At 39.4% G+C, this 27,273-nt stretch overlaps 1 protein-coding gene across 3 annotated transcripts in view; it reads left to right on the top strand.

Annotated features, from left to right (window-relative positions):
• LOC139445991 (cadherin-like and PC-esterase domain-containing protein 1) overlaps window positions 1–27,273 on the top strand; it is a 103,758-nt gene that overhangs the window by 22,395 nt on the left and 54,090 nt on the right. The window contains exon 1 of one of the 3 annotated variants that reach the window (XM_071227256.1): window positions 16,318–16,473. The exons of 1 other annotated variant lie outside the window; for it this stretch is intronic. The gene's annotated coding sequence lies outside the window, so the exon portion shown is untranslated. Of the gene's footprint in view, window positions 1–16,317; window positions 16,629–27,273 lie in introns of those variants that run through there. One more of the 3 variants, XM_071227253.1, reaches the window with a different exon arrangement.

The raw sequence follows: 27,273 nt of genomic DNA, 5'->3' as shown, positions 1-27,273 counted from the left end.
TCTGATTATCTTGTGATATGTGATCTGCTGTATTTGCTGCCAAGAAGGGATCAGATATAATTTGTTTGTTATCTGAGACGTTTGCCCATTCCTTTGGCGTGAAAGCATAGTGATCATCACTTCAAAGTGCTCATTGTATAGGTTTTTCAGTTTATATTTGGCTGATAGTGGAATAAAGGAGTATGTTTACATACTCAGCAATGTCTGAGACATGGAAAGTAACTGGAAAGACTTGTAGCCAAGATAATCACATCCTTGAGTGAGTGAGTGAGTGGGTTAGGTGAGTGAGTGAGTGAATGAGTGAGTGAGTGAGTGAGTGGGTTAGGTGAGTGAGTGAGTGAGTGAGTGTGAGTGAGTGAGTGGGTTAGGTGAGTGAGTGAGCGAGTGAGTGAGTGAGTCCCCTTTGTGTTTTCAGGATTGACTGCTGAGGTTTGAATCTGATTCATTCTGTTTCTTGATCTGGAAGAACCATCCATTGCTTGTGGGTTTCACTAGATTTCTTTAGGTTTCACAAGGTTTCACTTGGTTTCACTAAACATCTACAACCCCGCCCCATCTTCCTCCCAAATGAAAGTGACATGAATGGATATTACTGACATGTGTGTTCACAAGGGCATATGCCAAACTCACTCACTCACCCATTCTCACAAGAAACACAGGGTAGACTTCATTATCAGAACAGATGTACGGAAGAATGGATGGATGAAGGGGTTGATGAATGGTTTGAAATGATGAGCAGTTGGAAATAATCAGTGTATGAGTGAGTGAGTGGATGTTATACATCCATTGATCATCCCTTCATCCAAAGACTGATTATTATCCTTGGATCATCCTTGCATCATTTTTGAGAAATCATGTCCGTACATGGAACTCATATAGCATCACCTTAAGCATGTGACTTTGTTCGTAATGTGCCATTGTTCACCAAGCAGTGAATGGGTACCCGGTAGGATGAGACGGTTGTGTGACTATGAACCTTCTAGCACTTCACATGAATCTTGGGTAGTATACTCCCCAGGGAGCTGAGAATGAATATCGAGTGCACACTGATCCACTGACTGGAGTAATAATGTTATCACTTTCAGCATGCACCTAGGGGATGTTGACTTGCACAAAGTACACACATTAATAATAATAATAATAATAATAATAATAATAGGATGGTGGTGATGGTGGTGGTTGTTGTTATTTTTAACAAATAGAAAACTTTGTTATTGTATTGTGGTCCTAAAATCTGTGTATGTTTTAACATGCAGCCATACCTTATTAATGTTTCATTATTAGTTTTAAACTGTGGTACACTTAGTTATTAAATATGAGGTCAAGTCAGATATGTCACCTAATGAATGAAAATCATTCACAAGCTGTTAGAATATTAAGTGTTAATCTATAAACACCACACTAATGTACAATATACTTCACATATGCTGCCATCATTAGTAACATCAGCCAAGATGTTATACCTGGACTAACATCGTCTAGAATCTCTGAACCCCTGAATGCGTTCGGCCTGTCCTATTATATCAGAGTTCTTTGTGCAGCTTAAGGCAATACAAAATACAGGACAGAGTTGGTGTGCTAAACAGACCTGAAATGCCTGGCTAAAAAGTGGTGGTTAGTTGAAGGTTTTGGGAGGTCACGCTGCATGAGGTCACGTAGAGACAGGTGGTCGGAGAGAGAGTAGCCGACGAAAAAGACGCGGGCCAAATACTTGGATAAGAATTAACCTGACTGTCGCCAAAGCTTATGAATAACAGTTACCCTGTGCAGGAGTATTCAGGAGTGTTTGAGGTGAGATTTTATAGCCGTGAGTGATGTACTGTCGATCATGCCATCAGTGTTTTGTGAGTTGTTTTTTTCTGTCATAATAAAACTGTTGAGCAATCCCTTATTTTATTTGGTTGCAGATATTGGATTTGATTAAAATGATTTTTTGTCTGTGTACGCTTTGTAACTCTAGGTCCTGATGATCGCCATGGCGATGGATTTATTTGAATTGACTTTGTGAGAAGAGCGTGTACACATTAGCTTTTGTTGTTAAAAAATAAATCTGATATCTATTTGAACAAATATTAATCTGGAACAGAAAAAATCAATCCGGTCAAAAATGAATAAACATTTTTAATTCTAAAAATAATTTTATTCCTCCATGAAGGATCAATAAATATGCAGCTTAGAGTTTTGAATAGGTTGACAGATGGTCGTCATTGTTGAATTTTCTTTTGTATATCATATAACACTTTCAGAATAGGAACATTATAGTCATGCTCAAATTAAATGGGTGGAGAAAGATACAAGATCCAAGAGCCTTTATTTAACAGCTGAGGTTATATTACAAAGAACATTGCTATAAAGCTATTTTATTCACAGTTTAAATCTGTACAAAACAGAAATAAAAACAAGAAATAGACAGTTTGTGAAATAGAAATAGAATTAATGACAAGATGGGAAAGGTGTCTGAGATAGAAAGAAGATAAAAATATGAAGTAAACACTAGTGGGTGAGTGAGTGAGTTGGTTTAATGCCGCTTTTAACAGTACTCTAGTTATATCATGGCGTGTCAGCTTAATGTGGGAGGAAAGCTCGAAGTGATGCAGGTCTCAAACATTTACCACTTCGGCACGGGTATGGTGCTGACAAACCTAGAAACATAAACAGGGTGAACCGAGATTCGAACCCACAATCATAGGTTTCTGGCGTGCCCAAGGGACGCAACTCTGCACTGTGAATCGCTGCGACTTAGACGACTGGGCCACCAGTGCCCCCAAGTAAACACTAGAATTGATGAGTGCACGTCCGAGTCATACAGAGCAATTAGTGCATGTATAGGACCATCAACGTTACAGACCAGTCTGCAAAACTCTCCACCTGATAAAGATGTTTTCAATAGTCTTTAATAAGTAAATGATCATAGTAGATTTAAAGAAATAATATAACAAATATGTAGCTTGCAACAATGTACCAGAAACATTAGACTAACATATAGTCTCTGAAATGAACATATCATACAGAAAATAAAAATCTAATAAAAAGGGAGCCCAGTGATTCTCTTCATTTGTACAGACCCTGATACTGCAGTAATCTAGACTTGCCAAACATTATAGACTTGCATGGGCTGTAGTTGATATAAATGTATCAGGGTCTGTAAGACAGACTACAGAAACATGACATCCTTAGTAGGGCATATAGTACTCTATGCACTTACTAAGCATTCACCTGATGAAGGAGCAAGACGTAGCTCTGAAACATTGTACAAAGAATAAAAGAGGTTGCTATCTATAAAAAAGGGTCATGTATTCATGTTCTCCCAACTTCTAAATGCCTGTGACAGACTTAGTGGGACATTTGTTAGGAAACAGCTCCATAATGAATCCAGGTCACTGTTAATGAAAGGCCACTGAGAGGTGTTGAAATCAGCCCTTATTTGCCCCTGTGTGTGTCACTGGGTGTGGACACAGAGTCTTAGACAATAAGATGGAGAAACAAGAAGCTCTGGGTAATTCCAGTGTAAGTATGACCTCTGAACAAGCCTATTACTTATCATTCCAAAGTTCTCTCTGTTTCTGAAAATATATTATGTTTGTGGTAGTTTATGCAAAAGAGACTGCCTTTGAAAAATTATAGCTACAGAACTTTCTTTGGGTAAAAAGAATATCTTTTTCCTTGGGTTACAGAAAATATGTTAATTCTGAACTGCCATGGTGTGTGTTCTTTCACATGCCTGTTGGTTGCATCAGTTGTATATAGTTGTATCTAGTTGTATATAGTTTCAGAGTATATGCTTACTCCTTCATCAGGTGAATGAAGGAGTAAGTATATACATGTACTCCGAAACGTGGTGTTCCCTCATAATAAAGAAGTTGATATCCATATTTTTTCTTCCTTATGTGTATCACTTCTAAATGCCTTTCAAAGACCTAGTTGTATCTAGTTGTATATAGTATTGTATGGTTGTGTATAGTTGTGTATAGTTGTCTGTTGAATATAGTTGTATCTAGTTGTATCTAGTATTGTATGGTTGTGTAAAGTTGTCTGTTGAATATGGTTGTTTATAGTTGTATATAGTATTGTATGGTTGTGTATAGTTGTGTATAGTTGTCTGTTGAATATAGTTGTATCTAGTTGTATCTAGTATTGTATGGTTGTATAAAGTTGTCTGTTGAATATGGTTGTATCTAGTTCTATATAGTATTGTATGGTTGTGTATAGTAGTGTATACTTGTCTGTTGAATATAGTTGTATCTAGTTGTATATAGTATTGTATGGTTGTGTATAGTAGTGTATAGTTGTCTGTTGAATATAGTTGTATCTAGTTGTATCTAGTTGTATATAGTATTGTATGGTTGTGTATAGTTGTCTGTTGAATATAGTTGTATCTAGTTGTATCTAGTTGTATATAGTATTGTATGGTTGTGTTTAGTTGTCTGTTGAATATATATTCTTGTCTGTTGTATATATGGTTGTCTGTTGTTGTTGTTGTTGTTGTCTATGTTGTATATAGCTGTATATGGTTTTGTATAGTTGCCTGTTGTTTCATATAGTCATTCACTGTTGTATCCAGTTGTGGTGTGTGAGTTGTTGTATATAGTTGTATAAGGTTGTTTAATGTTGTATGAGGTTGTGTAAGGTTGTATATGGTTGCATAGAGTTCATTATAATATGTGGTTGAATATGGTTGTATATAGTTCAATATGGTTGTATATAGTTGAATATTGTTGTATATATAGTTGAATATTGTTGTATATAGTTGAATATGCTTGTATATAGCTGCATATGATTATATATGGCTGAATATGCTTGTATTTATATGAATATGGTTGTACATAGTTGAATATGGTTGTATATAACTAAATATTATTCTATATGGTTGTACCATATATGACTGTAGTTAAACATATTAAGCCAAGGTATTATCTTGATCCTTGAAATCTGCATCAGAATGGTATGTCCTGTACATAAGTCGTACCACTACATGTTCTCGCAATTTTCACGTTTTCATTGACAAAGGTTGTTATCTCTTGTTAATTCACCTGAAGTGATACAATCAATCAATACACAGCAAATAATAGCAATTATACTTTCAAGTGCACTCAATGAAAAATAGAAATATAGTTTCATGAAAGTGTAACCTTTACATATGCCGACCCCTTTCTAAAGAGTCTATATTCTGGTTTTCATAATGTCATATACGGCATATGGTTGAATATAACTGATAGTTGTATAAATTGGTATTATCGTATTCGACATAATAAGCGCCCAGGGCACTCTCAAAATTAGAAATATGGGGGTTCTTATTAGAATATTACTTTGGTGGAAAAAACAGAGTTGAAAGATAAATTTCGTGGTATATGCTGACAGTCTGGACTTTATATACGACAGATACATTTTTCCAGAATTTAATTGCCCATAATTAAGGGTGCATACAACACAAGAGTACGTATTATACAGGAATAAATAAGTCTTGTGTACATTGATAAATTGGAAGGGGTGCTAATTAGGATTGTTCACTAGCCAATATGTTAGCATATACCGCCGTGGGGGCTTATTAGAGCGGGGCGCTTATTAGGTCGAATACGGTATTGGTTATCAAAAGCCACAACTTTTGTTGTTGTAGACGATGTTGCAGTCATGCATTCCAGGATGTTACTGTAGCTGCCACAAGTGACCTAGCCGACAGATGTATATGTAAAGCAATAAGCTAATAACGCACCTACTTGTGACGGCCGCATGGCCTAAGCCTGTATTGACACTTGAATGACAGCTATTGACGAGCGTATATGTCCTCTCTAAGCATTGGTTACACTGTATAAATACAGCTAGCCACATTGTAAATAGCCAGGCAGTAGATATATACAACCCCGTGATTGACTTGGAACAGGTTTGATGCCCACAAGGTGTTTCTTGGGATTAAACAGGAGGTACTTCAGAGATATGTATGGGGATTTATATCGGAGAAAGTAATAGTATGCCAGGCTTTCAATTTCAGCTTCCTCTATAATGGTGTGGTTTTCGAGTATGGCTTGCGTATGTAGTTGTGGGTTTTCTTGGATGGTTGAGTTGCTACAAGCTATGTAAGCTGACGTAATAATTTGTTGAGTCCGTGTTCTAGTGGATAGACCATCTGCCCAGAAAGATGAGGGTTGGTGGTTTTGATCCCAGCGGCGTCATACCAAAATACATGGTGCATATCGTCACCCATCTTCCTGAGGCAAGGGAGTTTACTGACTAAAAGTCCAGTTTCCACCCTTGCCAAACTAGGCTGGAATTATGGAGTTATGTTTTGGCTGGATTAACGAATCTATGCATAGTCCATTCAAAATCCTGTAACTATATCGACATCCAGTTTATAAACAACATGGCAACTGCTATGCCGAATTCGTTCAACTGCAGGATTTGCAGATCATGTGTACCGTCAAACCTGTTTTATTACAATAAAGGTCTTTATTATTGATAAGATTGTCTTGTAACAGCACAGCCATTTTGTTTGAAGCAAATGCAAGTGATATGAGAGATGGAATCTGATTGGTCAGTAGGAGGGACATAGAACTGACATAACTCGTAATTGCCTCTGGTGGCGCTACGATCAAGCCTGGAAATTCCAGCATAGTTTGGCAAGTGTGGAAACTGGACTTAACACCCTTCCCTTGAGAAGATGGTCGTCACCCTGCCTGGTGCTCAACATAAAGGGGATAAAACAAGGACTGGTCGGCTCGGAGTCCGTATACAGTGTCTGAGTGGGGTATCCATGTTCAACTGCAGTTTAGTATTTCAGAGGGCTAGCATACTGTAAAACCGGCGTTAGTCTTGACTAATACCCCAATACCCTTCCCACTGCCCCCACCGACACACACATACATGCACATTGCTGACTTACTATATTAGTGCAAAAATCTTAATGCAGCATTAAACCCCGTTTTACCATTTTGCCATAAAAGGCGACTATGCTTGTCGTATTAGGTGACTAACAAGGTCGGGTGGTCAGACTCGCTGACTTGATTATTGCATATCATCATATCCCAATTGCATAAATCGATGCTCATGATATTAATCACTGGAATGTCTGGTCCAGACTTGATTATTTACAGACCGCAATAATATGGCTGGAATATTGCTGCGTGCAGCATTAAACAATAAACAAACAAACATGAACCAACTTGCCCACCAGACCTTCACATCAGCCACAGCCCTATCTGCAGCCTTGCTCACCTCGTCTCACACCACGATACATAATATGCTTGTTGTCTTTGTATTTCTACGCTTCAACCAATCCTCTGTCATCCCCCATCCATTAACCCACATCTCCCCATCTCCATCACCTCCAGCCAGCCATCATGACAACAACACTTATCATGCTCTTCTAAGACAAATATCATGCTGTACATGGAATTAAACATTTATTGCACCAATTTCCAAATTCCTGAACATTCATTTGTTCATTTTATTCGATTTTGGGCCAGGAAAATATCCCGTCTTACATGCCATTTGCTCTCGGCAACTAGTTCTATTTTAGGCCAGATTGTTTTCAGATCACATGAAATCTAACTTTGTTTATGTCGCTGGAATTTCCAGAGGTAAAAGGAGAGTGTCTTTTTCTGGGTATAGCTCAATATGAAAAGCCTTGAAGGAGCCAGATCAGGAAAATTCTATGTGCATCTCAACAGCTATTAATTTTGTCTTGACACTGGCATTTGGCTAAACCTTGTTGCCTGTTTGTTTACATCTGTGTGTGGGAATTGCAGGTGAAAGATCAGTTTCACATCGAAAGTTGTTAACTCTGTTTATGTTTTATGATCTGATACAGACATATTTTGTCTACACGCCTCATATTGTTATCAAATTCAGATTCACCCGACCTTGCGTATAATAATATTTTGAATTCCCTGCTGTCCAAGAAGTCATTCAAGGTGTTACTTGATGCAATGGAGACCTTAGACTTGCACAAGTCTTTACGGCAATAATTATTAGTTTAATGAGTGAGTGAGTATGGTTTTACGCCGCTTTTAGCAATATTCCAGCAATATTACGGCGGGGGACACCAGAAATGGGCTTCACACAATTATTAGTTTAAATCATAAGTTCTAGATTATGTAAATAATAACAAGTTGTCACTATATAGAGACTGGAGTCTTTAGATGTACTGTCCACATATCTAGACTTGCCTATTAGGAGGATATTAGCCCATCCATGGACTTTTCTTTCAGTACAGCCTTATGATTCCCTATTATGATATAGTCTGATGAATATATTGAGGCTGTAAATCTTGTAATTAACGGGAGCGTAAATTAAAGGTGAAAAATGCGAGTGGTATTTGTTCATATTAATGAAACTTTGCATTTATGTCTCCAAATGACTGTGAACAATCTGCACACTTTGGATATCGGAAATTATGACCAACTTGAAACGTAAAAGGTTGCCGTAAAAGGTGACAACATCTATTGCTTTTTATGAAAGAGGGCAGTCTGGTAGTCTCGTGGTTAAGTGTTTGCTCATCATGACGAAGACTCTGCTGGAATATTGCTAAAAGCGACATAAACACTCACTCACTCACTCACACCCAACCTGCCAACTCACTCACTCACTCACCCACGTGATTATCTTGGCTACAAGTCATTCCAGCTATTTTTTCCGACATTGCTGAGTTTTTCCACTATCAGCCAAATATAAACTGAAGACCTAACTGTGCCTAAAGCAATGGGCTACACATCTCAGATAACAAACAAACTACATGTGTATCCGATATAGCAGTTCATATGTCACGAGATAATCAAAATGAGACAATATCATTACATCTCATGATGAGATTGACATTTCTTTCTCCCAAAGGGGTGTCATTGAAGGGAATCTTTTGAATTTAATGACATCAGCTTTGATCTAGGAGTTGACAATTAATCTATAAGTGTGCAAAATTTCAACAAATTCTGTGGATCAAGCAAGTTGAAATGGGGTTTAAAGTCGCATTCAGGATTATTTCAGGTTTATAGGGACTCACTCACCTAAACCAAAGTACCAGCGGTTCAGAAGCTCACCTTTATTAAGACCTATCAAACTTGAGTGGTAAAGTGCAAGGTCCTAAATCCGTATTCCGTTTCCATTGACATGATTCAAGTTTTTGTTGGGTTGTATATATTACACATTGTTGTGACCAGAGTCATGTAGAACATATTTGGGAGCGAGATATGATACGGTCAGTAGTTTTGAAAAAGCTTTTGAAGTTCAGTGCTAAATACGAGGGGCGTTCAATAAGTTTTGCAACTTCAATATAAGACCAAGTCGCAGAATAGCTTTTGCACTTTTATTTTTCAATATAATCTCCATTCACCTCAATACACTTATTCCATTTGTCCTTCAAGCTTTTAATACCACTTTTATAGAAATCCGCAGATTGGCCCTCTAACCATGCCTCTGTGGCAGCCTTTATGTCCTCGTCATCCGTTGGGCAGATTTCATTTGCCGGAACAGGAAATAGTCACTGGGGGCTAAGTCTAGGCTGGACAGTTAATGAATGGATGGACAGACGGACAAAAACAAATGACATGAGGGAACTCATATGAGAAAAAACATAATTTGTTTTTTAAAATCCTGATGACTTTGTTCTCCACACCATAGCCAGTGGAAATACAGCATAGCAGCTTAAGACCTTGATGAAACCGGCTTTCATATGAAACACAACTGACATGCCAACAGTTTCAGATAATGTTTTATTGAACAAAGAAAGTAATCTGAGCCACTTTTTTAATTCATTTGTTTACCCGACTACTGACAATTGTTTCTCTCAGTTTATTACAGTAACCTTTTAGTTTCAATCAAGAATTATGTTTCCTCTCAATTGTGTTTCACTGAGAATTCAGGTGCAGTAGAGTTGCGCATCCACTGTCTGTCCCGGTTGATGCATGTTCTATAAGTGTGTAATTTGAATAGTTCAAAAGCATGTGTACTGTAAAAACCTGATCTGTTATACAAAGGGTTCTGGAATTTTCATGCAACACTGACTGACTAACAAAAAGACCAATCAGCCCACGCACCCACTCAGTCTCAAACACATAACTAAGTAGATCAGCTTCGACATATCGACCATACAGATTTAGAGAACATACAGAACATACAGGTTATATAGAATATACAGAACATACAGATTATAGAGAACATACAGATTATAGAGAACATACAGATTATAGAGAACACAGAATATATAGAACATACAGAACATCCTGATTCTATAGAACATACACAACACATAGACCATACAGAACATACAAATTATATAGAACATACAGAAAATAGAGATTCTATAGAACATACAGAACATGTACCGGCAGGACATACAGATTTTATAGAACATACAGATTCTATAGAACATACAGAACATGCAGATTCTATAGACCATACATAACATGCAGATTCTATAGAACATACAGAATATGCAGATTATGTAGAACATACAGAACATATACCGGTAGAACATACAGAACATACAGATTCTATAGAACATACAGAACATGCAGATTATGTAGAACATACAGAACATATACCGGTAGAACATACAGAACATACAGATTCTATAGAACATACAGAACATGCAGATTATGTAGAACATATACCGGTAGAACATACAGATTCTATAGAACATACAGAACATACAGATTCTATATAACATACAGAACATGCAGATTCTATAGAACATACAGAACATGCAGATTCTTTAGAACATACAGAACATGCAGATTATGTAGAACATACAGAACATACAGATTCTATAGAACATACAGAACATATAACGGTAGAACATACAGAACATGCAGATTATGTAGAACATACAGAACATACAGATTCTATAGAACATACAGAACCTATAACGGGAGAACATACAGAACATACAGATTCTATAGAACATACAGAACCTATAACGGGAGAACATACAGAACATACAGATTCTATAGAACATACAGAACATAAAACGGCAGAACATACAGAACATACAGATTCTATAGAACATACATAACTTACCGATTATTAAGAACATACAGATTCTATTCAACATACAGAAGAGGTTGAGAAACATTTGGTAACATGTTTTCTTCACTTGGGGACCAGTTATTTATTGTAGGGTTGGGGTGGGTCAGAGGGTCTTGATGTGCTAATGTACTGAAAATAATGACCCTCCCCTCTAATGCTTGTCATAATTTTGGATGACCCTCCCACGTCCTTGCACAGTTTTTCCATGACCCTCCCAGAGAAGACAAAATGCAATGCAAAAGCACTGTACTTTTTATTTATTTCACACCTTATGTATTGTTTTGTTGTACCCTTACCCACATACTACCAGATTTAGTTTTGGTGCCTCTCCCCCATATTCCACACCCCTACCCCATCTTTTATGCCTTGTGGAGTCATCTTTTATGCCTACTGGGTTTATCTTTTATGCCTACTGGAATCATCTTTTATGCCTACTGGGTTTATCTTTTATGCCTAGTGGAATCATCTTTGATGCCTACTGGAATTATCTTTGATGCCTAGTGGAATCATCTTTGATGCCTACTGGAATCATCTTTGATGCCTACTGGAATCATCTTTGATGCCTACTGGAATCATCTTTGATGCCTAGTGGAATCATCTTTGATGCCTAGTGGAATCATCTTTTATGCCTACTGGAATTATCTTTTATGCCTACTGGAATCATCTTTGATGCCTAGTGGAATCATCTTTGATGCCTACTGGAATAATCTTTGATGCCTACTGGAATCATCTGTTATGCCTACTGGAATTATCTTTTATGCCTACTGGAATCATCTTTGATGCCTAGTGGAATCATCTTTGATGCCTAGTGGAATCATCTTTGATGCCTACTGGAATCATCTTTTATGCCTATTTGAATTATCTTTTATGCCTACTGGAATCATCTTTCATGCCTAGTGGAATCATCTTTGATGCCTAGTGGAATCATCTTTGATGCCTACTGGAATCATCTGTTATGCCTACTGGAATTATCTTTTATGCCTACTGGAATTATCTTTGATGCCTAGTGGAATCATCTTTGATGCCTACTGGAATCATCTTTTATGCCTAGTGGGATTATCTTTTATGCCTACTGGGATTATCTTTTATGCCTAGTGGGATTATCTTTTATGCCTACTGGGATTATCTTTGATGCCTAGTGGAATCATCTTTTATGCCTATTGGAATTATCTTTGATGCCTACTGAAATCATCTTTTATGCCTACTGGAATCATCTTATATGCATACTGGAATCGTCTTTTATGCCTACTGGAATCATCTTTGATGCCTACTGGAATTATCTTTGATGCCTAGTGGAATCATCTTTTATGCGTACTGGAATCATCTTTGATGCCTAGTGGAATCATCTTTTATGCCTATTGGAATTATCTTTTATGCCTACTGGAATCATCTTTGATGCCTACTGGAATCATCTTTGATGCCTAGTGGAATCATCTTTGATGCCTACTGGAATCATCTTTGATGCTTACTGGAATCATCTTTTATGTCCAGTGGAATCATCTTTTATGCATACTGGAATCATCTTTTATTCCTACTGGGATCATCTTTGATGCCTACTGGAATTATCTTTGATGCCTAGTGGAATCATCTTTTATGCCTACTGGAATTATCTTTGATGCCTAGTGAAATCATCTTTTATGCCTACTGGGATTATCTTTGATGCCTACTGGAATCATCTTTTATGCCTAGTGGAATTATCTTTATGCCTACTGGAATTATCTTTTATGCCTACTGGAATCATCTTTTATGCCTAGTGGAATCATCTTTTATGCCTACTGGGATTATCAGGGCTGGTTATTCTCTGGTGTTGACCTTTCAAAATGTTTTCAGAGAAATACCGATCCTCTTTATCAACAGCTGATGATAATTAACACAACATTACCATTTCCATCTATTTTCATTTACTTCCATAGGTCATCGTTCTTCAAGACATTTTGGGAACTTCGAAAGTTCGACAGATGATTATTAATTTAAATGACGGACATCATATGTCATCTTTGGAAGATGAAAGGAATACAACTGTGACAGATATAGCATGTCTAGATCTCTCTAATTTTGGACAAAATATTTCAAATATGTTAAAGTTGTCTCGACATATAGTAGTTGTCAGGGTGATAGTTTCTGACATTTGCTGAGATGAGATTTGGAAGGAAAGCCTTTTGTTATCAATATGTGTTGCATTATTTATCAAGATGAATCATCAATATGTGATTGAACAGATTAGTTTAACATGGAATCTTGAAGGTCATCAGGCTAGGTTCTAAGGTCGGAAGGCATTAAATCATCTGTCTCTGCCTCCTTGTCAATTGATAATCAGTAGGTATAATGTGACTGGAAACAGTTTTAAATATTTCATCCTTTTAGGGTTAAGAGATAAGCTATAGATGTTTGACTTTAGTTCTTACACATCAAGGCACTTCTGTTTCGAAAAGAAATGGGTGTATTCTATTTTTGTAATTTTTTATTTTCATGAAAATATTTATTTTGACCTACACTAAAAAAGTGTGTTGGCCCAATGGCCCAATTTAGAGTCTTGTATGTCTTTCACCTGTGGTAGGATCTGTTGTTTGTGTGTTAAAGTCTCACAGATGGCACAGTAGTGAGGTGACACAATTTGCTGTGCAGAGTTGTGTCCCTTACGTGTGCCAGAATCCTGTGATTGTTGGTTGAATCACCCTGATGATATTTCTAGGGAAGTTAACGTCATACATGTGCTTGTGGCTTTCATCACTTCTCACTTACTCACTCACTGAAATCTCAAATTCTCAGATTTCACAATCTTCCTGATTAGGACCATTGGTCTGTCGATCACCAGCAACGTGGTAACTGTCTTCAGTCTGCATGGCATTATGATATAACTGAAATATTGTTTATGGTGATGTTAAACTCAACTTCCTCAAAAAGAGAGGTGGCATGGATGCACAACTTGCTCCTCAGAAACTTGCTCTTCTTATGTAACAAATGTATTCAAAGAATATCACCATTAGTTGAGAAAGGTCTGTTCAGAACTACATCGGTAATTTAGTCACAATGACAGGGTGTCGTAATCAAGTACAAGATGTCAAAATGGCCGACACGATAAATGTGACGGGATTGATTTCGGGAGTTGCTAATGAAATTACTCCTTAACTTTTTGAGCACTAAATAATTTTTTTTGATGTTTTTACTCAAAAGGATCCTTCAGACATCACTCTTCCTAACCATGATTTTAAGGGATGACACAAAGATGCCTTATCATATAGATAGTGTTAAAACATTTGCCCGCACGCAAATGCACACATGACATCAAATGCACATTTGGCATCACACGCACATGACATCACACGCATATATGACATAACACGCAAATAAGATATCACACGCACACATGACATCACACGCTAATGACATCACACACACATATGACGTCACACACACATATGACATCACACACACATGATACAACACACACATGACATCACATGCACATATGACATCATATGCACATATGACATCACACGCACATATGACATCACATGCACATGTGACATCAAATGCACATATGACATCGAACGCACATGACATGACATGCACATGACATCACATGCACATATGACATCACACGCACATATGACATCACACGCACATGACACGACATGCACATGACATCACATGCACATATGACATCACACGCACATATGACATCACATGCACACATGACATCACACACACATAAGGCATCATATGCACATATGACTTCAAATGCACACATGACATCACATGCACACATGACATCAAATGCACATATGACATCACATGCACACATGACATCACACGCACATAAGGCATCATATGCACATATGACATCACACGCACATGTGACATCACATGCTACCGCGATGAGATCATCGGCCTTGTTGTTCTACCATTTTTGCGTCGCCATGGCCCAGGCATTACCTTTCAACATGACAACCCCTGGCATCAAATTGCTCGACTTGTTCAGGGGTCTCTTCAACAATACAACGTGAATGTCATCCCCTGGCCGGCTTGCTCCCTTGATCTCTCACCAATCGAGTACATGTGGGATGAGATGGATCGGCGCCTTCGACGTCAACCACATGTTCCACAGACACTCCAGGAACTTCGAAACATGCTCCAGTAGATATGGACAGATATCCCACAGGACTTTGTGCGATGCCTGGTCCATTCCATGAGACGAAGATGTGTTGCTTGCATCGCAACCAGAGGTGGATACACACGCTATTGATTTGTAAATTGACATTTTGACATGTTCATTATTTTTTTATGAAATCACACGTTTTCTGAAGTAATTATGGCAAATTAAACCATATGAACACTGACAGGAGTCTTTTATCTGTTGCAAACCGAAATTGTTTCAGATTTGGTAAAAAACATAACTTTGAATTAAATCTTAGTCAATGTCACAGGAACTTTTATTGTTCAGTATATATTCGTAACATTTGACTTTTCTCCTTTTATTTTAACTTAGTTATTTTTGTACCATAAGTATTGTATTTTTAACCATAAGTAAAAAAAGGATGATTAAAAGGTTTTAGTCATATAAAAATCCCTAGTTTTTTTTATTGTCAAAGTGATTTTTACATAAGGGAGTTTTAAATAAGGTTTTCAAAAGAACTGGCTGAGAGATTAAGGGTTAAAAATACTCATTATTTTCATCAACTTAAAGTCAATCACACATTTACAGCTAGCCTTTTCTATTAAATATCACCCCTTTCTGACACCCTTAATCCAAACTCCCAACATGTTCGCTGTTTATATACAAACACAAGTCAGTTTGTCCTTTGTTCACCATGTCGCTCAAACACTGCCTCAGTGAAATAACAAGCGTGATATCCTCTCATCAAACTCATACACCATTCAATACCATCTCCTCCAAACACAATCTCGGACACAAACACAATCTCAAACACAATCTCAGACACAAACACAATCTCCAACAATACAACACAGGGACTCGCTAGCCTCTTTTGTAGCCTTTCTGTTCACTTTGTTATCATCCAGAAAATAATCACCATTCAGAAAAAGTCCATTACAGATGTGCCCTATTAAACTGCCTCTATTCCAACACTCAATGCCCAGTCTATTATAACACTATAAAGTGGCCATGACCATTTCCACTTCAAGGTCTCCTAGAAGAAAGACCTTCAAATGACCATCTCCATCGCTCCTGCTTAACCAGCAGGCCCTTCCAGCCTACTGAACTAGCCTGAACGAACCAAGCATCACCATCCACACGCTCCCTCAGCATCAGTCAGCTGATCGCCACCGCAGCGAGCAGTTGGCGTTCCCTGCCCTGCCCACATCTTAGCAAACCAGTGATGTTTATATTATTGCTGGAGAATAATTCCACCAGATGACTGACAGAGCTGTAGACTAATCGGATTGGAAACTTGTGCTGGTCCTCAAGCTTGGACAACCCTGTGAGGAGCAGGATTAGAGGTATTTTAACACCAACCTGTACATGTTGATGTGAGGAGTATACACTTTCATTCACGCAGTTGCTGATAGAATTTACGATATTCTGGAAGGAGGTTATAAGCACCTGTTTGTGCTGAGGATTTACACTGATCCGATGGGGATACTTGATTAGGCAGGTGAGTTATCTGACTTTGTTGTGCTTCTTAACGCATCCCCAGCATTGTATGGATGAAGCTGTGAATGTGCTACTGTGGACAAGTATACATAGAGTGTGAATGGGTGGATCTAATAATGTAAGTCACACTCCAAACTTCAGATGAATCAGGCGTGTTCACAATAACAAGTGAGAGCCAGGCAGAAACCTGTACGCTCTAACACACCAGGAAATGGTCCAGAATGAAAAGTGTATATTTATTTTGGGATCCAGCTCATCTGGTACCTGTTAGCCTGAAGATGATTTTGATGGAAAACATTTGAAATGTGTGAACTAAAATGGTTCTGTACCGTATGAACTAACTCTTTGTCTTGTTAGGGAAAGAAAAATATTGTTTCAAATTAAACAAACATGCAGCTAGCATAGCCACTGTTTCATTTATCAGCTATACTCCTCGTCTGCTGAATCAATACGACGAAGCTAACAGAGCATAGCATCCAGGTGTATAATGGAAAAAAGCATCTTTTCATCGTCTGAAAACTATAGTGGTCTCAAAACAGAGTATTGATACATTTTGTACATATGACATCTTGTCACCATGACGAGCTGATTGTTAGATGAAGCTGCAGGTGTATAAATATGTCATGTAGAGTATACAAGGCTCTTCACTACTCAAAGCATCTCATTATTATGTCAACATTGGGTGGTTTTAGGTGTGTGAATTTCAAGACCAGGGTTGGTATGCAACTGACTTTTTTTACATGACTTTTTTTTTCTTTTTGTGCCACAATTTTACAACAGGACCAAGTGTTTTGACATGAATTTGGATACCTCATTTGCTTGTTTACTGAAACCTGTCAGTCGTTTCAGAATACCAATGCAAACTGATATACTTTTGAAAACCTGCTGGAATCCGGATGTTAACCCTCTGATATGTATAAAGTCATTCGTCAGTGTTATGGAATCCAGTGTTGGAAACATATTTAGGATGAAATTTTGTTTGCAATCTGTCAGTCTTGATGGAATAGCATTTGAAACATTAATATTTATGAAATATGCTGTTGGAAAGCTGTCAGTCGTGATGGAATATCATTTCATAGCTGTTGGAAAATGGTAACAATTTTTTCCGGAGGCCTGTTAATGTGGATTGAATAGTATTGGAAACCTGTGAATCTTTAAAGGTAATATGACTGTAATCTTGATCCTATTTTTCATCCGTTGTTGTAAATCTGTAATATTTGCTGAATATTTTTAGTGAGCAATCTGTCCAATTAGGTTTCAAATTTAAAACAATGAAGGGATTCAAGGTGACCACTTTTACCACTCTTGTACATTATCTGACCAACCGTGTGGCACTATCACCATGACAACGGTAAAATGTGTTTATGTGAAAACTGCCATGGTTAACAAGTTTGTTTGTTTGTTGTTTGTTGTTTAATGCCGCATTCAGCAATATTCCAGCTATATGACGGCGGTCTGTAAATAATTGAGTCAGGACCAGACAATCCAATGATTGACATCATGAGGATCGATCCACGCAATTGGGATATGATGACATGCTTCAACCAAGTCAGCGAGCCTGACCACCCAATCCCGTTAGTTGCCTCTTACGACAAGCATTGTCACCTTTTACAGCAAGCATGGGTTGCTGAAGACCTATTCTACCCCAGATCTTCGCGGGTTGGTTAACAAGTCCCCACCATAGACTCATCATTAGTCTGTCATACAGACCCTGAAACAAATATAGACAGCCCTTGCAAGTCTATAAAGTTTGGCAAGTCTAGATTACTGCAGTATCAGGGTCTGTACAAATCTGCTGAATTCCGAAAATGAAGAGAGTCTCTGGGCTCCTTTTTATTATATTTTTATTAAGATAATTTAACAACTTTCAGAGACTAAATGTTAGTCTAACTCATCATCAGCTAGGGTAAGACACAGATAGGGTCTGAATCCCATGTGTTGACTGTGTCCAACTGGTCTTGATTGTGTAGGAAAAGCGTCACTGTTAAGCTGCTTTGTGTCAGAACGCTGTACATCACAATGTGTGTGTGTCATTTATCCTTGCTGCAAGCCTGACGTTGAGTCCTCAGAGTGCTGGATGATGCTGGAGATGCCTCCGACAATTCAAACATTACTTGTATTTTAGACATTAACAGAAGAAGAGGATGTGACTTGATGTAAGAAGCTCTTAGTCAAGCTAAAAACAAAGTCTTGACTTTGAGGGAGTGAGTGAACGAGGGAGGTATATACATTGATATAGTTGATAAACAGCTTCGAGACTGAAGCAGTCATGTTGGAGAAAGAAGTTTTAAGATGCTGTTATTACTAAATCTCTGCAGATTGTATTGGGGATTGTGTTGCAGAGCGGAGTGTCCATTGCTTTGGCTTGACAGCACAGTGATCATGACAGTTAATAAGTTTTTCAGTTTATATCTGGCTGATAGTGGAATAAAAGGACTCGTAGCCAAGATAATCACATCCTTGAGTGAGTGAGTGGGTGACTCAGTGAGTGAGTGAGTGGGTGGGTGAGTTAGTGGGTGGGTTGGCGGGGCGAACGAGTGAGCGAGAGGGCGGGTGGGTGTTTGAGTGAGTGAGTGAGTGGGTGGGTGGGTGGGTGGGTGGGTGGGTGGGTGAGTGAGTGAGTGAGTGAGTGAGTGAGTGAGTGAGTGAGTGAGTGGGTGGTCGAGTGAGTGAGGGAATGAGTGAGTTTGGGTGGGTGGGTGGGTGGGTGGGTGAGTGAGTGAGTGAGTGAGTGGGTGGGTTGGTGGTGTTTGGGTGAGAGTGAGTGAGTGGGTGACTCAGTGAGTGAGTGAATGAGTGAGTGAGTGAGTGGGTGGTCTGAGTGAGTGAGTTTGGGTGGGTGGGTGAGTGAGTGAGTGAGTTGTTTTTGGTGGGGTTTTGGTGAGTGATAGAGTGAGTGAGTTAGTGAATGGGTAAGTGAGTGAGTGAGTGAAGATGAGTGGTAGTGAGTTTAGTAGTGGGTGAGTGAGTGAGTGAGTGGGTTAGTTAGTTAGAGAGTGAGTGAGTGCAGGCAGGTAGGCAGGCGAGTGGTCAGGTGGGTCTGTGATAGTGAGTGAATGAGTGAGTGGTGTAATGCTGCTATATTCAGACTCATCACAGCGTGTCAGTTTGATGCGGGAGGAAGCAAGGAGCCAAGCATATATGTTAGGTTTTTGTTAACCTAAAGAAATTTGGCTGTGGCCGCCAGTTGCCTACTGTTTCCTGATTGGCTGATAATAGGATGGGCGGGGCCTGTGAGCCGAAAGATGTGACTGGTATCCTTCCATCTACATTTTTGTAGATAAGAGAAGGAGAAATTTTTGTTGAGTTATTTATTTATGAGAGATGACTTGAATGTATTTGTAGGTATAAAAGTAAGAAGTGGTGTGTACACATAGTTTCGGTCATGTACACATTATGCATGTCAATATTTATATTTAAACCTCGATCCATCAACACAGAAAATATTAAAGTATTTAAGCCATATGTGGGTACCAAGTGGGATGAGGATCAAACAATGATAATGTCACATGAATTTGAAAAAAGGGGAGAAATGGGATTGGTTGGCTAATCTGAAATACAACATATAGCTTTCATACGACTTGGACTTGCAGACTTATTTTAAGTTTTAACTAAGTTGTGGAAGATTAAGAGCAGAAAATAGACAGTATTTCCATGCATCAGCTTGATGTCTGAGGAAAGCCCCAATTGATGAATATTAACTATTTTTGTGAAACTAACAAGCATGGAATACTGCTGACAGACGAAGGACCCTTATGTGGGGAAATCTGGGATTCAACACATGATCATTAAATCCTAACACAACTAAGGGATGTAACTCTACGCAGCAAAATGCAGAGATTTCAGTACAGCATTCATCCAGCATCCCTATCCCAAACAGCTTTCATGGAATAGCACTAGCTTGACTTTTTATTCATGTTCTAGAATTGTTTCGCTTTCATAAAAAGACCAACAAACCAACCAAACCAATCATAAAATACATATATTCCACAGTAATGATGCAGAAAGGGGGGCACGGGTGGCCCAGTCTCCTAAGGTGCCACGATTCGCTGTGCAGAGTTGCGTCCCTTGGGCACGCCAGAAACCTATGATTGTGGGTTCGAATCCTGGTTCGCCCCAATTATGTTTCTAGGTTTGTCAGCACCAACCCACCATGTTAGTGGGTTTCACCGAAGAGTAAACGTCTGAGACCTGCATCACTTCGGGCTTTCCTCCCACATTAGGCTGACACGCCGCGATATAACTGGAATACTGTTAAAAGCGGCGTTAAACCCAACTCACTCACTCACTCATGATGCAGAAAAAAGTCCCTGGTTGAGCGCCGTAATAGGTCATGTGTTCCACCAGACAGCTGACATTTGCTTCTGGTATGACTATGTCAGTGATTTACGGCTTTTAAGATAAAATTTAATAATTCATTGGAATTGTATCTTCATATTTTATGACACTGTGCCATTCTTTATTCTTGATTTGAATCTAAGAATACGGCTACAGATATAATTGCCATGATAATAGTTCACAGCTAGTTACATTTTCAAAGGGTAACAGAAATGTTATTGTTTTTAAAAAAATCGTTGTGAGTAGATGAGGAAAAATAAATAAAATATTTTAATAGTTTGGTGTCTTCAAGATTAATCTGAACATATCACCATGTGTGGCTTCTACCTGGAGATAGGGGCGGTCGGGTAGCCTAGTGGTTAAAGCGTTCGCTCGTCACGCCGAAGACCCGGGTTCGATTCCCGACATGGGTACAATGTGTGAAGCCCATTTCTGGTGTCCCCGCCGCGATATTGCTGGAATATTGCTAAAAGCGGTGTAAAACCATACTCACTCACTCACTCTCCCTGGAGATGGTCAGTCAGCCTTGCCATTAAGTAGACTACTGGGCAAAAAAGTATATATCATGTCAAGCTCATTTAAATCAGATCTTAGTTCTCCTCCCACTAAACATAGATCTGAGAACACCCCAAAACAGGTCACTAAAATTGAAACAAACAAGAAATTGTTATTTAATGGTGATCTATGTGATATTGATATCATTGTTGTGTTTTGGACCTTTGCATTGAGAGCTTGTCAGTTTAAGTCCTTATAATAACTGCTGACCGTGTGTCAGCGTCTCTTGCTCCTGCTGTCTCCACCCCTCTCTCTCTCTCTGTCTCTGTCTTTCTCTCTCTCTCTCTCTCTCCCTCTCTGTCTTTCTCTCTCTGACAGATCTCTCTCACTCTCACACCTATCTCACAGATCTCTCTCTCACACCTATCTCACAGATCTCTCTCTCTCTCTGTGTCTTTTTCTCTCTCTCTCTCTTTCTCTCTCTCTCTCTCTCTCTCTCTCTCTCTCTCTCTCTCTCCCACCCTCCATCACTCCATCCCCCATCCATCCACTCTCTCTATTTCTCTCTCTTTCTGTCAGGTGCCCCCCTTTCAGCAACACTTTCAACTCCCCTTTCAATTCCCCTTCCGTACCACTTCCAGCTTTCCTCACACATTAAGCTGACATACTGCGATACATTGAAATACTCTTCAGTGGCATTAGACCACTAGCTGACTCACAACTTCTGTCCAGCTTACTCAGAACTTGCAGACAACCTTATGCAACAGGGGGCACAGATGGCCTAGTCGTCTAAGGCCAGTCGTCTAAGGCGCCGAGATTCGCTGTGCAGAGTTGCGTCCCTTGGGCACGCCAGAAACTCACTCACTCCTTATGCAACTGAACTAAAATGAGTATAGATTTGTTCAACCTTATCAGGCATTGTGAGTGATATCTATCAGGGTGCCGGTGTATAAAACAACCTTACCGCTAGGATGATCGTAAGTCTACGTCAAAGTATGGAAGATACGATGACCTTAGCGCTAAGATGCCTTTGTACAACAGGACCCTGCTATACAGTGAAACATTCTCAAGTCAAATGGTCCAGGCAAGACTAACACTTTATCAATGAAAACATGTCTGTAACATTTCTGTTTTTTCTTTGAAAAATCTTTCCTCTTCTGCTGTTTTCATATCAAGAAAACTAGATTTGGTTAGTTTCATCTAGGCTTTTAGTTAAAAAAATACTTTAAAAAAATAAATTACAAAGTCATGGTGAAGTACTAGGTCCAGGCACGATATCAGTAATGTGGATGGCATTGGTACTCAAAGTCTCAAACAGAGAATGGGGTTTCACTATAGAGGTTAACCCCGTCAACAAGCTGACAAGGTAAAGATGTCATCTGGGGGATGACTCCTCGCCCTGCTACATAAGTAACATGATATATGTTGTATTAATGTGCTTACTTGAATTAATTTCATTATGTCAATTCAAACTGAACTGTTGGTATGGGTGGCCAAGTCGTCTTAGGCACCATAATTCACTGTGCAGAGTCGTGTCCCTTGGGCACACCAGGAACCTATGATTGTGAGTCAAACCTGCATCACTTTTGGGTTTCCTCCCATATGACGCTGACACGGCGTGATATAACTGGAATAGTGTTCAAAGTGGCATTAGCCCCATCTTCCTTGCTCACACAAACTGACCTAAAACAGAATGTAATTGGTTCCGCCTTGTTAGTCATCCAGGAGGTCTGAAGTGATGTAGAAAAGAGACATCATGTTTTATGACTGGAGTAAGTTTCAGTGTCAATGTAAGTATAATTGACAGGCTGGTGTCAAGAACGTCAGACATGAAATGTGAGTCTGTCAAAGGTCCGGAGACCCATTGGAGCAGATCTTCTTGATCTATGTCCATGGTACGCTAATTAGGTTATTGTTGGTACAAGCATTCATCTCCTCAACAACTGGCAAGCAGTACGAGTTGTATTGAAAAATGACCATTTTAACTCGTAATTGTTAATGACCCATGACATGGCAGCTGGGAGCCCCTTGTACTTACAGTGAAGAATGTGAGCTGGATATAGTGAGGCTGACCTCGGTGACCTTGTGTAACGAGGCGGTGATACAGTTGTCACAGCTGCTGTTGGTGTAACTAAACCATGGGGGAACTATAAGTAGACTATTACCTGTCAGAGAATGTCTGTGAGGAATGTTACCGTCAGAGATATATTTCATGGATCTGATTGATTGCTGAATTATATATAGGCAGGGATTGTTTAATTTTAAGATGTGTGTCTGTTACCTCATGCACTCACACAACTTATTGTCCCATCAACTGAGGCAGATCCTGGATTTTAAAAATGGGTACACACTAACCAATTCATCAAATGGTTGACACGTAAACCAAGTCTGAAAAAAGGGTCAGTGACCATCTTCTGTCCCACCCCAGGCTTGATACATGCATACCACACACATGCATACCACACACATGCATACCACACACATGCATACCACACGCAGGCATGCATGCACACACGCAAACGCACACCACAGACATGTCCACACCCACTCAGACACACCACACACAAACAATATCCATACACAAACACCAACCACACACACACTCATACCACACGCTCATACACACACACTCGTACACACATGCACCAAAGCATGCACCCATGCCAAAACACAACACCACACTAACACACACACCACACTAACACACACACCACCCCACAACACACCACACACCATACCGCACGCTACACCACCCAACACCACACCACACTAACACAAACACCACCCCACAACACACCACACACCATACCGCACGCCACACCACCCAACACCACACCACACCACACCACACTAACACACACACCCCACCACCCCACACCACACCACGCACCGTACTACACACCACACCACCCAACACCACACCAGACCACACTAACACACACAACACACCACAACACACCACGCACCGTACTGCCGACCATACCACCCAACACCACACTAACACACACACCACACCACACACCGTACCGCACGCCACACTACGCCATGCCACACCATACCATACTATATCATACCATATCACACCACGCCACGGGTAATACTGTTTTCTAGATGCAGATTCCTCAAAGCTGTGTTGCCAGTCCAAGTGAGTATGACAACAAATTGGATCCCTTCACACTCAAGTTGCTTCTTGACAGCATGTACGAGTGTTAATCATGTTTATGATGATTCTGTGTTAATGTGATTGCCAAGCTGGGGTTTTGCCTTCATTACGCTCCATTTCTTCAAGAGGTAATAGGTGTCATGCAATAAGCCGAAGCTCACCTGCACTGAAAATGTCGTGTCTGCATGTACCATTACAGAGGCGGATCCAGAAGTTTAAAAAAGGGGGTTCACATAATACCCAAGTCACAAAGGTGACTTGGCCGAGGGTGCAGTTAACAAGTCAGGGGCTGAATAAAAGGAGATAATGTGCATTAGGAAACTTGATATGAAGTAAACAGGTACCGTATTCGACGTAATAAGCGCCCCGCTCTAATAAGCGCCCATGGCGATATTTGCTAATATATTGGCTAGTGAACAATCCCAATTAGCACCCCTTCCGATTGATTAGTGTACACAAGACCTATTTATTCGTGTATAATACGCACTCATGTGTAATATGCACCCTCAATTAAATTCTGGAAAAATATATCTGTTGTATATAAACATTTCAGGCTGTCAGCATAAACCATGAAATTTATCTTTCAACTCTGTTTTTTTTCACCAAAATAATATTCTAATAAGAGCCCCCTATTTCTAATTTTGAGAGCGCCCTGGGCGCTTATTACGTCGAATACGGTAGTAGGTGAAAAGACATACCGTACATTTAGTGGCCGACTTTTTACCCTGCCCCAGTTTTTCACCTCCTTTGTAGCCACATACCCTTGTTTATCTAATTCTACAGTGTGTTTTACTCATCGGAAACCTATCTGTTATTGTCCCCCCCTATAAACTGGAAGGGGGATATAGGCAGGGGTCCGGAAAATTTAAAATCCCAATCGGACATTTGCATTTAGGCCATGCCCCCTTCAAATAGCGTATTTTAGTACGACTTTTCACGCACATTACAAGTTGTTACGTATTTATGATATGATGAATTATTTCAATCTAGATTGTTTAATTCACCGGACAATTAATAACAATTAATATCATTTTAGATATAGTCTACATGGAAAACATATTTTTGTTTCTGTTATAATAACGATCTGTTAACGTAGTGAACGGTCTAATTAATATTCATGAGTTATATCTGCTCAACTGAATGCGTTGTCACATTTGGATCGAGACTATTATCCTGTATTTGGTTATCACTTGACCTCACGGGTAAAAGTTTTTTTTAAACTATTATAAGATTATTAAAAAACAAGACAGATAATATAATCAACGGACAATACTTTTTAAAATGTCCGGACAGAAAAATTTAAATGTCCGGTACGAAACATTTTAAACCGGACATTTGAGATTCCCAATCGGACATGTCCGGCGCACATGACGGTTTCCGGACCCCTGGATATAGGAATGGGTGCTGTCCCTAGTCTGTCTGTCATGTTTCATTTCCGGAGCAGAACTCAGAAACCATGAAAGATATCTTAACCAATCTTGGCACATTGATAGGTCTAGTGGTGAACTGGAGCCTTTTGATGGTTTCGGTTTGTTGAAAAAAATATTTTGTGTGTTTCCATGGAAACGACTTTGACTTAGACTGAAAATGGCAGTAGTACTCATTTCCGGAGCAGATCTTGAAAACCGTACAATATTTCTTGCGTTGCACATAACCGGATATTGGCAGGGGATATTAATATTTCATGCTTGTTAAAAATTAATTTGGTGTCTCTAAAACTGCATGGCAGTCATTTTGAAAATGTCTTTTATGCCAATTAGTTGGTCATTTCTGTATTTGGATTCTCAATCAAGGATCTGACAACAGTGACAGAAGCCTCTGCAATACCACAACAATATTCGTCATGTTGGAGACCATCCATTCAGTATTTGGGGAATCACTGCTAGGTGCAACCCTGAGAAGGGGAGGCAAACAGATTTTGGTGGGACTTACAACACCTTAAAATTTCCCTGGTGGATCCAGAGGGGGGTGAACCCTCAGTCATTAAGTGCACCCTCAGTCATTAAGTGCACCCTCTGTCATTAAGTGCACCCTCTGTCATTAAGTGCACCCACAGTCATTAAGTGCACCCTCAGTCATTAAGTGCACCCTCCGTCATTAAGTGCACCCTCAGTCATTAAGTGCACCCTCAGTCATGAAGTGCACCCACAGTCATTAAGTGCACCCTCTGTCATTAAGTGCACCCTCTGTCATTAAGTGCACCCTCAGTCATTAAGTGCACCCTCAGTCATTAAGTGCACCCTCTGTCATTAAGTGCACCCTCAGCCAAGACCCTTTGCTGAAATTTTGGAAATCCGCATCTGTTTTTTAAGACATCCAATGAACCATCACTTTTTTATAACACCTCCACCATACCACCACCCCCCCACCCCCCCACCCCCCACCACCCTCTGGGGGAAATAGCGATCACTGAACTGAAGGTATCCAATGACAGTCAACCAAAAGTGTTGTGTAAGTAGCCAAATGCCATTTCTGAACTGCGCCAGACCTGGGGGATATGTCATCTCCTGATGACTTGTTTGGTAAAAAGCCAAGGCAAAATACTTCAGTATTGTTTATTATGCTATTATTTCTTCTAAACAATCCTCACCCCACTCCCCCAGACTATCAAATGGTGTTCCCATTGTGTCATGTGACAGAATTCATTACT

Source organism: Haliotis cracherodii, unplaced genomic scaffold (genome assembly GCF_022045235.1).
Source record: "Haliotis cracherodii isolate W230 unplaced genomic scaffold, xgHalCrac1.p SCAF_6, whole genome shotgun sequence".
NCBI classification, from domain to species: Eukaryota; Metazoa; Mollusca; class Gastropoda; order Lepetellida; family Haliotidae; genus Haliotis; species Haliotis cracherodii.
The sequence above is the reverse complement of the archived record's forward strand: the minus strand, read 5'-3'. Positions and strand labels throughout refer to the sequence as shown.